Genomic DNA, 5,745 nt, shown 5'->3' on the forward strand with positions numbered 1-5,745 from the left:
TACTCACTGCTCCTCAGTCTAGAACTATCTGCCCCCTAGGAGTTGGTTAGACAGGTTTTCACCCACCCCCCCCAACAAGGTGTTCTCTACCAGATTCCAAAGTAGGCATCTCTACCTGCCCAGCCCCTACCCTCCCAGCTAGGTCTCTATTACATTATCTAATTATTTTCTACCCAACATTCACCCATACAGGAAAATGTGATTTACATTTTGTTTTTTCTGTTTTAACTTAAGACTGAGCCCAGTGACTCTGGAGCCTGTGGCAGGGCGATCACACATTCAAGGCATGCCTGGATTATAGAGTGCATTCAAGGCTGTCCTAGGTGAATTTGTGAGATTCTGTCTCAAAATACAAGTAGAAAGAGAGTGGGGATATAGCTCAATGGTAGAGTCTTTGACTACCATGTGTGAGGCCCTGGGTTTGATCCTCAGAACTGAAGGAATGGGAAGAATGAATGAATGTAAAGGGTAAAGATAAAGAACCCAATCGAGGTGGGTTCAGACAGCAATCTGAAACTAGAACACCAAAGCAGGACTTCACGATTGCCATATGCTCTGGAAACTTCCCAGCTCTCGATTTCCAAAGCCAGAGGCAGAGTCCTCATTGACACCCCGTGTTCTGTACTCTAGTGGCTGGGGAGGTGAAGTTAGGGCCTCAAAGGACTAAGTGGTAGGTGGAGTAGGGGACACACACACCCCAGCTCCTGAAACAAGGACTCCTGGACCCGAGAGAGATGCCTCAGTGGAGCTCCCTGCAGACAGACACGGGCTTTTTTTGTTGTTTTTTTTTTTTGTTGTTGTTGTTGTTTTTTCGAGACAGGGTTTCTCTGTGTAGTTTTGCTTCTTTCTTGGAACTCACTCTGTAGCCCAGGCTGGCCTCGAACTCACAGAGATCCACCTGACTGCCTCCCGAGTGCTGGGATTACAAGCATGCGCCGCCCCTGCCGCCGCCACCACCACCAGGCAAAGAAACTTTTTTTTTTTTTTTCTGGAGCTGAGGACCAAACCCAGGGCCTTGCACTTGCTAGGCAAGCGCTCTACCACTGAGCTAAATCCTCCAAACATGGGCATCTTCATACCAAATCCTAAAATACCGTTGAGAACCAGGCATGGCTGCAGTTGCCAGCTACCTGGAGATAGTAGTGTGGCCTGAGTCTGCTGGGGGTTCAAGACCAGATTGGGTGACATATCAAAATCTTATCTCCACAGCCACAGAAACAGGAAGGTTCTGGAAGATTCTGTGCAAGTCCCTCATACTTCAGATGTGAAGTAAAACCTCATTCAAGATCACAAGCTAAATGGCTGAGGAAGGACTCTAGATGAGTTAAGGATGCATGTACAATAGCCCTTCCCCCAGAGGAGACCAGTGCCCACACAGCCTTGCATACATGGGTCAGGATGGCTGTTCCACATGCTACCTAATATATGCATAAAACTCTGGTGAGCCCTCACACAGAGATTTGGTGTTTTATTTTAGACACGGCCTCACTGTCAGGGGTTCATTTTTGTTCTGAAGCAGCTTTGAAAGATCAGAGGAATTCCTGGACCTTGGGTCTGCATTCCTGAATGTAGCTGAGAGAGGCTAAGGAGGTACTTGCCGACCTGGGGTCAGTTCAGCCGGAAAGTAGGCACTGTCCTTGAGACTGGGGCTAAGTCTAGGCTAAGGATCAGTTTTGGTTAGACTACCCCTATTCAAAAAAGACCATCTTGTTGGGCATAGTGTCACACATGCCTTTGATCCCAGCACTCAACAGACAGATATCTCTGAGTTCAAGACCAGCTTGGTCTACATAGAGAGTTCCAGGACAACCAGAGCTACATAGTGCGACTCTTGTCTTGAAAAAACAAACAAACAAACAAACAAAAGAGCCATCTCTTTTCTTTTTCCTTTGTTCTTCCTAGACAGGGTGTTTCCATGTACTCCTGGCTGTTCTGGGACTCACTCTGTAGATCAGGCTGGCCTTGAACTCACAGAGATCTGTCTGTCTTTGCCTCCCAAGGGCTGGGATTAAAGGCATGTGCCATCATCTCTGGGCTGAAAAAGGCCATCTTTAGGAAGAAATATTTTTTTTATCAGAAGCTTCTGAATTATTCTTCTTTGGACTAGGGAGACCTTGTACCTCTCTGGAGGACTCCTTCCAAGTAACTAGTCCATACAGACACCTCCCTTGAAAGCTGCACCCCAGTCTCAAGGCTCCATAGTAGGCCCTAGATGGTGGCATGGACCTCGGACTGTGGACCAGACTGTCTCCTCCCTTTCTCTGTTTGTTTTCAAGGCTCTGACCTGAGGGCTGGCTAGTGAGGTAGGCAGAAGGGAGGAGCATGAGTTCGCATACACACACACACACTCACACACACACACACACACACACACTCACACACACACACACACACACACACCACATACTCCCTTTGTGCCCCCCAGGCTGGTCAATGATTGACCAACACTTCACAGGCCACTGGTTTCAGACCCTGGCTCAGTGACCCTGAGAGGTCACCTCCAGCATCCAGAGCCCCTCCCTGCCCCTTCGATGTTGGTGACCCCCCCCCCCCCCACACACACACAGAGCTTCTTTTCTGCTGCCCAGGGTCTTCTCAGGTGAATCTCAGGGCACCTTGCTTCTGGGCGGAGTACAGGCCCTCTGTCCTAAGGGCAGGCCTTCCCTGTCTGTCTTTAAAGCTCTCTCACTGGGCTTGTCTCACAAACTCTCAGCCTCCCCAGCCTCCCCCCTTTCTCTTTGTCCTCAGACATCTTTCCTTGGCTTCCCTGCCAGGCCTCGCTAAAGCGACAGTTGAGCAGAGAATCGGCATCGCCCACCCTGCCCCCCTTCCTCTCCGCTGGTCAAACATCCGAGAAGGTTTTTCCTTTCCCTCCGGCTCTCAATGCGCTCTTTCTCTTGGGGAGGCTCAGCCCTCTGGAGCCTCCTCCCCAGGGCGTGAGTTCTGACCCCAGCTCCTCCTCCTCCCTTCTCCCCCAACCCTGGCGTGCTCAGCACCCAGGCCCCGCCCTCCCTGCAGCCCACTAGGGCTGAGCATTGTCTGCAGTGCTGGGGTCTGGGATGCCCAGAACGTGGGCTTGCTTGCAGGAAGGACAGGGAGGGGAGTAGAGATTTTTTTTTACAGATGGAGGGACCTTGGTGGTAGACGAGGAGCCACTTCAGCTCCCCTACAGCAGTCTGGGGAGAGGGATGGTTCATGGGCCCCTTGCTTGAAGATAATATTGATGCCAGTGCTTCTGTGGCTCAGCTATGTGACCTTGGAAAAGTTGCTTTTACCTTTCAGAATCACTGGGTGCCTCATCTGCAAAATGAAGAATAAGGATACACTACCTGGGGTTTCAGGAACTCCCGGGAGGAGGAATGTGGCTGCAGAGTGATTCAGAGTGGGGGTCCAATGACTAAGGCCATCTTCAGCAGCTTTCTCAGCTGCGCTAACCGGAGAACACACACAGAGGGGCAGGCCTGGGCGAGGACACCTTTAGTCTGACCTTAATGATCTTAGCATGCCAGTGTACAGCCACCAGTAACTCTGAGATCCAGGGCAGTATATCATCTCCCAGAAGAGCTGAGGAACACATAAGTTAATCCTGGGCTGGAGGATGGTGCCAGGATAAGGGCTTGGTTTTGCTGAGGCTCAACTATCCCCATTTCCCTAAAATGTCCTGGACAAACTTCTTACTTTTTTTTTTTTTTTTTGACCCTTAATTTTCATAATCCTCAAATAAGGAAAAGTGTCTGTCTGTGTATTTCATTTTGTTATTAACATTTTTGGACTCAAACCACCCAATCCTCTTGCCTCGGCTTCCCAAGCATTGCAATTATAAGTATGAGCCACCCTATCTAGTTGAATATAGGGTGGGTATTTTAGGGCTGCCATGTCACATTATAGGTCAGTATTTCTTGAACATTCCGGACAGCGATCCAAGGATTAAACCATTTGACGTCATCATCTCATCTACATGTACAAACCACATGTGATTCTTACTGTATGTGATGTATGTGTGCATGCATCCTTTCTCCCTCTCCCCTCATCTCCAAGCCCCGGCCCCATTCATGCCAGGCGCATGCCATATCACCAAACCACAGGTCCTGCCGCTGTCTTGTTCTACTTCTTAAAGAAACAAAAACAGGCTGGCATCCCAGCACTCAGGAGGCAGAGGCAGGGGAGTCACTTCAGGTTTGAGGCCAGCTTCCTCTACATATTGAATTCCAGGCTGAGATCGGTCTCAGGCCAAACCAAGCCAAACCAAACCTTTGTCTCTGGCCTGCTGGTCTACTTTGGTAAGGAGGGTAAGTTTCAGGCCCTCGTTTACACTCATGTGCCTTGTTTTGACTAATAACTTCATACCCTTCCTCTTAGAGTACCTCAAATCGATCCCCACAAACATCGAATCTGCCCCAGAACTGCTAAATCTGGAACTGTGTATTGCGCAGTTATTATGTGTTATGCACCACACTGCTGAGTGCTTCTAGAATGTTTTCTCTTAGCCCTTAGCTCAGTATGCTAGATCTTACAGATTTGTAAACCAAGACCCAGAGATGGTTAGTCCCTTGCCCAAGGTCACACAGCTAATGTGTGATCCAATGAAGATCTGAACTCACGTAATCTCAGTCCCAGAGTCCCATGTTCCCGGCCCTAGTGTGGAAGTGCCTACCTGGAACTGTGTTCAGCGATGACACCAGGTTACCAGAGGCCACTGTCCTTCATTTCTCACTCCCAACAGGTGTGTTCTTGACTGGAACATTCCAACTAACATCACCAGATTTAGCAAGTAAAAAGTAATAGTATGTTCAATTTGAGATAAACAACAGGTAATTTGTTAGTGTAAACATGTCTCCTGCAGGGTGTTTCTCGAATTTCCAACAAAGGCATGCCTTTCTTTCCCCTTCCTAACTGTCACCAGGCCTCAGGTCTGGTGTCTAGGTACTTCAGGGGTAAACTGGCGGGTGAAAGGGACAGGGGCAGGGAGACACTGAATGAACTATGGGTGAACTCATAAAGAAACAGGGACGGCGCTGGAGAGACGGCTCAGCAGCAGTTCAGAGCACGAGCAGCTCTCGCAGAGGACTCAAGTTCCGTTCCCAGCACCAACAGGGCGGCACACAACTGCCTGGAACTCCAGCTTCCGGGGATTCCACGCCCTCTTCTGACCTCTGTGGACAACTGCACTTATATGATCCCCTGCGCCCCCGTCCCCCCCCCCGCCCCCGCAAACACACGCGAACATGCATAGTCTGAAATAAAAATAAGCCTTAAAAAAGAAAAAAATTAAAAAGAAAGCAGGGGAAGCTGTTCTCCCAAGGATGAGTGTGTCCCTCGATGTGACTGTCTCCTCCTAGTTCTGTGGAAACCTATCTGAGATCAGGCTGAAGATACCCAAAAGGATCGAATTGACATCCCAGAGCTTCCTGGAAGTCACCAGTTAGGCATAACACATCCTCTTCCCAGACTGTCGTTTTTTTACCTGAGGATGTGTCCGCAGACTCATTATTGGATATTAGGAGTGTGATGGAGTCAGATGCAAACGTCCCAGGAATGTTCACGGTAAAACCCGAGACTGCAAAGAGGGGTAAGCGGATGCTCTGCTTTTAGGAAATGGGTGAGAACTGCAGCAGTCTAGCCAGGCGTCGGGGCGCAGCGCGCGACGCACCCAGGCCTGCGCCCGCCCGGAGGGAGAAAGTGAAGCTGAGAGCAGCCACTCCCAGCCTTGCTGGAATGCAGTTGGAGGGGTGGGGGGGCGAGCCG

Source organism: Onychomys torridus, chromosome 8 (genome assembly GCF_903995425.1).
Source record: "Onychomys torridus chromosome 8, mOncTor1.1, whole genome shotgun sequence".
Lineage (NCBI taxonomy): Eukaryota > Metazoa > Chordata > Mammalia > Rodentia > Cricetidae > Onychomys > Onychomys torridus.